The sequence below is a fragment of the Hyla sarda genome, chromosome 3 (assembly GCF_029499605.1).
Source record: "Hyla sarda isolate aHylSar1 chromosome 3, aHylSar1.hap1, whole genome shotgun sequence".
NCBI lineage: Eukaryota > Metazoa > Chordata > Amphibia > Anura > Hylidae > Hyla > Hyla sarda.
Window position 1 is genome coordinate 54,466,025 of NC_079191.1, and position 9,218 is coordinate 54,475,242.

The following is a 9,218-nucleotide window of genomic DNA, read 5'->3' on the forward strand; positions in this document are numbered from 1 at the left end:
ATGTAGACTCCCATCCTTCTACTCTTTCATATAGAACCAAGTGGGAAACTGATTTAAATTTGAACATTTCCCCTAAATCCTGGTCAAAAGCGATGCAAATGATGAAATTAGATACTAATTGCTCCTCTCACAGGGAACAATATTATAAAATTATTTCTAGATGGTACTTTACTCCTTCCAAGCTACACCTAATCTACCCTAGCTGCCCAAACAGTTGTTGGCGCAGTTGTGGAGGAATTGGTACGCTCAAACATATTTTTTGGGACTGTCCACTACTGGGACAACTTCACAGGGATCTTAACTCAATACTCCAAATCCTTACACACAGCGACAGATTGTGGACACCTGAGTTGTTCTTATTAAATATAGGTGCAGACACCCTTCCCAACGACGTTAGAACCCCATTATGTCATGTAGCGATTACAACAAAATGTTGCATTGCAAAAAACTGGAAAACAGCTACCATACCACATATCAATGAAATCACGGAAATGGTTTCCACGGCAGGAATATATGAATGTACCTTTGCATGGCAATTAGGTAAGGGCATTGCATGTAGAGAGGCATGGCAAAAATGGAACTCACATTTCAATAAAGGCATATGAAACACTACATACATTGGTATATTTTACGAACTGTTTATACTTACCTGGACGGACGAGACGAGTGCTCTGAAATAAAGGGAGACGGAGGAGCCTGGAGAAGCATAGTGCGGAAATCAAGTAAGATTGTATGATTATATGGTATAAACTGTTATTTAAAATTTATTGTTCACATTTTCTATCCCTACTCAACTGAAATATGCTCAATATATTTAAGATGTTAACACCCACTACATTATATATATTTTGTATGTAGTATATGTAGAGAATTTCCGAGCTTCACTAATCTATACGTAGCTTCTTGATAGTAACAAAATAGGTACAGTTTACGTTTGAAGCCTTAATTTTGACACATTTGTTACAATTCTAGAACATGTTTCAGATTGTCTGAGATTTATTGTTTATATACAGACATGTTATTTTTGTTTTAGTTATATGTCATTTTTATTAGTTCTTTGTATTTCTTGAAAATTCTATAAAAATTTATTTGAAACAAAATCCCATTGTTGCTCCTTCCCTTCTAACCCTTGTAGTGCACACGCACTTGACATTCACATATGAGGTATTTCCTTACTCAAGAGAAATTGGGTTACACATTTTGGGGGCTTTTTCTCCTTTTACCCCTTGTAAATTTTCAAAAACTGGGTCTAACAAGAACATGCAAGTGTAAAAAAATGAAGATTTTGAATTTTCTCCTTCACCTTGCTACTATTCCTGTGAAACACCTAAAGGGTTAACACGCTTTCTGAATGTCATTTTTAATACTTTGAGGGGTGCAGTTTTTATAATGGGGTAATTTATGGGGTATTTCTAATATGAAGACCCCTCAAATCCACTTCAAACCTGGACTGGTCCCTGAAAAATTCCAATTTTGAATTTTTAAAAAAAAAATTGAAAATTACTGCTGAACTTTGAAGCCCTCTGATGTCTTCCAACAGTAAAAACATGTCAACTCTATGATGCCAACATAACGTAGACATATTGTATATGTGAATAAATATATAATTTATTTGATACATCTAATTTCCTTATAAGCAGAGTTTCAAAGTTAAAAAAAAATGCAAAATTTTCAAATTTGTCATCAAATTTTGTGATTTTTCACCAAGAAAGGATGCAAGTAACACCGAAAATGTACCACTAACATAAAGTAGAATATGTCGGAATCAGAATGAAAAGTTAAAGCATTCCAGAGTTATTAATGCTTAAAGTGACAGTGGTCAAATTTGCAAAAAACGCTCTGGTCCAATGGGCTTGGTCCTTAAGGGGGTTAAAGGGGTTTTCCAATGACAAAACCTATTCTGCACTGTGTAATAAACTACCACATATTGGCAAATAGTCACAAAGCCCTGCTAAGCCCCAGCCACGCTAATGGTGGGTATCAGTCTGACTGCCGATGTCCCCCACTAGTGGCAGGTCACGGCGTCTGCTCACTTTGTAGATTGTACACGCCGCCGGGTGTAATGTACGCCCTGGTGCGCTATGTACTAGATAGCAAAGGGTTACAATTACCCACTGCGTTTTTTAGGGGTTAAAATAAAATCAAATAAATACCACATTTAAAACAAATACAGATATATTACTTTTCTCCAACAGACTTGCATAAAATTATACCAGACATTTTCCTTAAAACATACTGTATAAAATCCTGTCTCAGAATGTGAGTTTTATCTGGCGTGTCCTGCTGGGAACATTGTTTGTACGGTTCACATTGGTAATATATCAATAAGTAGAGTCCAGTTGGTGATCCTGCATCTTGCTGTGAATTGTTCTTCACTTCCTTTAGTACTGTACAGAGTTAATATCATATACAGTAGCAGATGGCATAAATCCAGATACACTGCTGCGTTATTTATTGCTCTGCCAGTAAAAGAAAGCGATAAACAAAACAAAAAAATTATAAAAAATCATCACATATTATACGCACTATTTCTGATACCTGTAAAAGAAAAGTGTATATATATTTTTTAATACTTTATATATGTTTTTTCTTCCACAATCTCATGCAGATACTTATATACATATATATATATACACACAGTATTGTTGTCATATCCCAACCCAATATCCCGTCCTCATATCTTGACCTCATATCCTGTCCTCATATTCCGACCTCATATCCCATCCTCATATGCCGTCCTTATGTCCCATCCTCATATCCCGACCTCATATCCTGACTTCATATCCTAACCTCATATCCCATCCTCATATCCCATGCTTATGTCCCATCCTCATATCCTGTCCTCACGTGGGACTGATTTGTGATGAAAATATTGTAAGCTGATAATAGAAGGGCACATGGCTTTGTGGGACTGGGCATGATTTGCAAGCCACAAAAAGGGTGGAGAATAAAAAGGGTGGGGCTTAAACAGTGGGCGTGTCTTTGTGAGATTGGGTGTGGCTTGCAAGCCAGACTGACACATTCACCAGGAGATGCAGAGCTGAGCTTGTGGAGTAAGGTAGTGGAAGTCCCATATACTTGCATGGGACTTGAAACAGAAACAAATCTTTTATATAAGGGTGTATGTAAGGGTTAATTTAACTAAATAAACTAATCAAGTATTATACAAATATCTACAGCCATTTGGAAGTTATGCAGTAACATATATTTGTTGCTGACATATAAGTAACATGTGTGCCAAGTTTCATGTTAATATCTTTAGCTGTTTAGACGTGATGCTGGAACATGCACACACATACATACATACACACATACATACATACACACATACATACATACACACACACACATACATACACACATACACATACATACATACATACATACATACACACACATACACACACACATACATATACACACACACATACACACACACACATACATACATACATACATACATACACACATACACACATACATACACACACACACACACACACACATACATATATACACACACACACATTGAATTTTATATATATAGATTTTTATTAAGCTTCGGGGTAAGCATTCTAAACATTACTTAGTTAAACGATAAAGATGTTTTAGAAATAGTTTTTTTCTGAGTACCTTTATTTATTGTGAATTTCCTTCCTGCCATGGCTCCGAATGGAGCAGATTTCGTATTCTTTTTGCTGGTCGAGGTTCCTTCTGTGCTCATTGTTGTCTCCTGCTAAGTCATACACTTTGAATGAGCTGCTGAGGTAAGTCAGGGAAAAAAGGAAATGACAACTATATTTTAAGAAAATCTTCCTGAAGAAAGCACATCATTATTTGTACGGGGACAGACATATTTACTGCACATATATGTTTTTTTTAAACTATATTAACAAAGCACTTAGTACTAACATAGTACTAACATAGCACTTAGTGGGGTAGTCTGGGAGGAAAAAAATAGTCTTCCAATCAACTGGTGCCAGAAAGTTAAACAGATTTGTAAATTACTTCTATTTAAAAATCTTAATCCTTCTAGTACTTATCAGCTGCTGTATGCTCCACAGGAAGTTGTGTAGTTCTTTCCTGTCTGACCACAGTGCTCTCTGCTGACACCTCTGTCCATTTCAGGAACTGTCCAGAGTAGTAGAAAATCCCCATAGCAAACCTCTCCTGCTCTGGACAGTTCCTGACATGAACAGAGGTGTCAGCACTGTGGTCAGACTGGAAAGAACTACAGAACTTCCTTATGGTTCATGTGTAAATCATACCTATACATACTTCATACATCCTCATAGATACAGGCCACATTGGGAAATGGGGTTGATTATAGTGCAGGGTGGGACAGGGAGGCAGATATGACGTTAGGGAGAGGAGAGGGATAGTAGGTGGTAGTGGGATGGGCAATGGAGTTTAATAAGATATTATTACTTAAGTGTGGTGGCCACGGGTGAGGTCCGCAGCCACCACTACGCTTGGGGGTTATCACTTGCTTCTTGGGGGTATTAACCCAGGGTCGGATGGTATTAACCCTTAATGTCACATGACACCACTGTAGTCTTGGTATCTCCCGGGGTACTACAGGTCCGAGGAACTCCGTCTCCCCACAGGCTAGCAAGGAAATAATTGACTCCACACTAGGTTGCAGTTTAACGGAGGCTTTACTAACTTGAAGATAGGTGGCACAATCTCCACAGCGCTCAACCAAAGTCTCCCAAAGGTTTAACAGACAGTCTCTAGAGGACCACACAGCTTGCAGTGCCTGGACTTGATATTGCATATATGCTTGGCTCTTACGGCCAGACTAAGAGTTTTAGGTCTGCGCTATATTAAAGTCACTTACTGACTTGAGATTAAAGTCACTTACTGAAGTGTCGGTAGATTTGTGGCTTTTCGCCGGAAGATATTGAATTGTCCTTTAGGAATTCTCTGATCAAGGCTGAAGTAAAGGCTGGATATTTCTCCACTCTGTACTCTGAACTGAAATGAGTTGCTGTTTCTTCACTCTGAACTCCTGTACTCCTCTCCACTCAGCTTCTCTCCACACCTGAACTCCACACCTGAACTCAACCTCTGAACTCAACCTCTGAACTCAACCTCTGAACTCCACCTCTGAACTAAACAACACAGGAAATGCCACACCTTATCAGTGAAGGCTAAACTAAAGCCCATTGGCCAGGCAGCTGTGGATCATAGAGTTGTCTGCATCCCCTTTAGGATTTACAATAAAGTTACATACAAGCAATAACATAATACCTAACACAAAAGTTTAGTCTAGCCCTCAGTACTCCACTCTCACATACCCTGACTAAGCATGAGGTTGCTAGGTAACATACTTAAAGCTACAGACACCTAATAATGGATTGCTAAGTTATAACAGTGCAAATACACATTAGAAATGGTTGAGTCCCTGCAGGGGAGCCCCCAGGACACTGGAGGTCTCAATCTGACAGGGCCTACAATACCTTGACACAATGTATCTGTACTGGGATACCACATAAGGAGGATGGTTTCTCGCACTTCTACATTGTAGGAATCTTAACCATGGAAAAGCAAAGTGATCTGTGGGGTTTTGTTTACGATTATGTGGAAAGTGCCAGGATAGGCGAGCAGCACTCTACTCACTTTGGAGCCCATCGCCTGCCAAAAGGTGATCTAGCTGCAAGCCAGTAAGTGAAGCACAGCACCATACACCTTTCCCGGCTATAACTTATAATGGAGTCTGAGACCTTGACTGATCAAAATGTTTGTCCTGTCAGTGTAAAGCAGCCGTAATGCTTTAAAATACCATATTTATTGGTGTTTAACGCGCACAAAAAATTTTTTTTTAACTAAATGACTTGGAAGCTCTTAGTGCCACATAATTTCCCCTCCTCCTCAGTCTGCTCCCCCCCGGGCTGCCTACATCTCCCCCCCCCCCTCAGTCTGCTCCACCTGTGCCACATCACTACCCCTCCTGCTCAGTCTGATATCACTACCCTGTGCCACATCATTCCCCCCCCCCCCCCCCTTCCTCATCACTCTGATCCTTGTTTTTCCTGACGAGTGATGTCCTCTGCGCAGCTCCTCAGCCCAACGCCAGGGATGTCATATGTCAGTTCTGGCAGCCCCCACTGGTAACTGGTTTAAAGTGCCCATGGCACCGGCTGCTCATTCACTTTAGAGCAGTGGCCAGGGGCGGCTGCTGCGGGATCGAACGTGACACCCAGTTTGGAAAGCCCTGTCCTAGGATTTATTGGCATATAACACACGGTACGGTTTTAGCTTCATATTTTAGTTGAAAAAGTGCATGTTATACACTGATAAATATGGTACTTGTCTCGTATTATAGTGTATATAGAAGGTCCCCAAAGAAGTGATGCATCTCTAACAAATCTTAATGCACCAGTTTCTTAGCTAAATTGCATTTTACTAGTTATTGTGCGCCGAATGAATTATTAACGCATTATTTTACCTGTTATCTGGTAAATTACAAAGTAAAAGGAATAGCAATAAGGCTGCCATATGACATGCCCACCCTGATACAGTGATCCCTCAACTTACAATGGCCTCAACATACATTAGTTTCAACATACAATGGTCTTTTCGGGACCATTGAAACTTGAAACCAGACTCAACATACAATGCTACGGACAGTCCAGAGCTGTGAAATGTGTCAATGGCCGGAAGAACCGACCAATCAGAATGGGCATTTTACTGGTAAAACCCCTGTATTACTGAAGTGCATGCACTGACTGGTGTCTGGTAGCGCCCCCCTACAGTACAGGGAGGTATTACATGTTCTGTACTATTTACCTGTAACTGGGTTAGCTGCTCCTTTGGACACCAGGTAAGGGCGGCTCCATTTTACTTTTTTAGGACATTGGGGAGATTTATCAAAACCTGTGCAGAGGAAAAGTTGCTGAGTTGCCCATAGCAACCAATCAGGATGCTTCTTTCATTTTTAACAAGGCCTCTGCAAAATGAAAGAAGCGATCTGATTGGTTGCTATGGGCAACTCAGCAACTTTTCCTCTGGACAGGTTTTGATAAGTCTCCCCCATTGCGTGTACTGTACAGGACCCTGAAGAAGCTCCTGTCCTCTACATAGACCAGTGTTTGCCAACAAGGGTCCCTCCAGCTGTTGCAAAACTACAACTCCCAGCATGCCCGGACAGCCTTTGGCTGTCCGGGCATGCTAGGAGTTGTAGTTTTGCAACAGCTGGAGGCACCATGGTTGGAAAACACTGACATAGACAGTGATTACAGCTCCCAGCAGATCTTTCTTACTTTTATATGTAAGGATTTGCTTTATCTATATTAGTTATTTACTTATTTTTCTTTAATCCTGACTTTTTCCAATTTTTGGATGACATTTTGGGGGCTTCAGAACCAATTACCAGGTTTCCATAGAGTTATGGTCTCAACATACAATGGTTTCAACATACAATGGTCGTCCTGGAACCTATGAATATTGTAACTTGGGGGACCACTGTACTATATACTCTGTTGTGACCTAACTGTAGGTTACATGAATCAGGTATACTTTTTGCCTGGGGGGTCTTTGAGGCAAAAGTCTGAGCTGTAATGAGGCTGCAAAAGAGTTGTTTTCATACCTGATGTCAGAGCAGATTTCCTCTGTCCCATTTGCGGAGCCCAGGGCTCGATAGCTGGATAACTATTGAAGTTTTACATAAATCCTTCTGACTAAGACTCTGCACGGCTAATAAAACCTGACATCTCTCTCCCTGAAGGAAAGACCTTTATAATATCAGCTATTTTCCCTATGTCTTTTAACTCTTTTTTTTTCTTCCTTCGCCGCCTTCATTGAGCAGAGCCTAACCAGGCTTGTCTCCTTCCAGCCGGCAGGGGAACCAATTATCAGTGTAAGTGGTGCAGGAACCAAGCGGCTCTGGAGTCTTGTTTTTGTAAATGATCCATTGCATAAATGCACAAAAAACAATCTGCTTCCAGAATTTTAAGCAAGATTTCATATTTTTTTGGGACGGTTTCAGTGACACTTTGAAAAATACTGTACAATAATTCACAGAGTATACGGAACTACGGATGCTAGGAATCGGTATTTTCTCAATAGATGAAAGTACAAATTGTACAAAAATACATAATATAAGGTGAAGCCTATTATTGGGGCCAAGAACAAATCTAAAGATATTCGGGGTAATTGCTAAGATCACGTGAGGTGAAAGCAAATCTCTTCTCCAGTAGGACAATAATGACTGCTTAAAGTGAGACATCTTCTAGGGAGCGGAGACGATTCTCTTGGAATATGAACGTGTCTGCTTTCATTATTTCCCATTGCAGTTAGTATAGACCATTTTTCACGGCACTTTTTATCAACAGCAATTTAACAATTCCTCCTGGAATTACTTTCGCCCTGCGCTATGTACTATCTGCACTATGAGCTGGTGCAGATCAATGAGAACGTAATCCAAGCTGAAGTGTTTGGATACGAGCACAGGAGGAAAGGGACAGAAGAAGGATTGAAAATCTACTGGGGCACAATGTTGTGGTAGCAAATGGGATTACAAATGTAGTAGCTATAGGGGCACAGAGGTTACAGTCATTTCCTGGGCTGTGGTGCCTAAAGAGAGCCACAAATGGGATACAAGTATTGTACTGCTTGGTGGGCCCTGGCATGTAGTGCTTGGTGCGCCCTGGCATGTAGTGCTTGGTGCGCCCTGGCATGTAGTGCTTGGTGCGCCCTGGCATGTAGTGCTTGGTGCGCCCTGGCATGTAGTGCTTGGTGCGCCCTGGCATGTAGTGCTTGGTGCGCCCTGGCATGTAGTGCTTGGTGCGCCCTGGCATGTAGTGCCTGGTGCGCCCTGGCATGTAGTGCCTGGTGCGCCCTGGCATGTAGTGCCTGGTGCGCCCTGGCATGTAGTGCCTGGTGCGCCCTGGCATGTAGTGCTTGGTGCACCCTGGCATGTAGTGCTTGGTGCGCCCTGGCATGTAGTGCTTGGTGCGCCCTGGCATGTAGTGCTTGGTGTGCCCTGGCATGTAGTGCTTGGTGTGCCCTGACATGTAGTGCTTGGTGTGCCTGGCATGTAGTGCTTGGTGTGCCCTGGCATGTAGTGCTTGGTGTGCCCTGGCATGTAGTGCTTGGTGTGCCCTGGCATGTAGTGCTTGGTGTGCCCTGGCATGTAGTGCTTGGTGTGCCCTGGCATGTAGTGCTTGGTGTTCCCTGGCATGTAGTGCTTGGTATGCCCTGACATGTAGTGCTTG

General features: G+C 41.6%; 1 long non-coding RNA gene across 1 annotated transcript; it reads right to left on the reverse strand.

The window, feature by feature from the left end:
- Positions 1-1,644: 1,644 nt before the first annotated feature.
- Positions 1,645-6,918, reverse strand: LOC130360560 (uncharacterized). Its single transcript, XR_008890708.1, has 3 exons — positions 6,793-6,918; positions 3,634-3,762; positions 1,645-2,459 (listed from the first exon to the last, which is right to left on the reverse strand). It is a non-coding gene; the product is annotated as an uncharacterized LOC130360560 (long non-coding RNA).
- Positions 6,919-9,218: the final 2,300 nt, after the last annotated feature.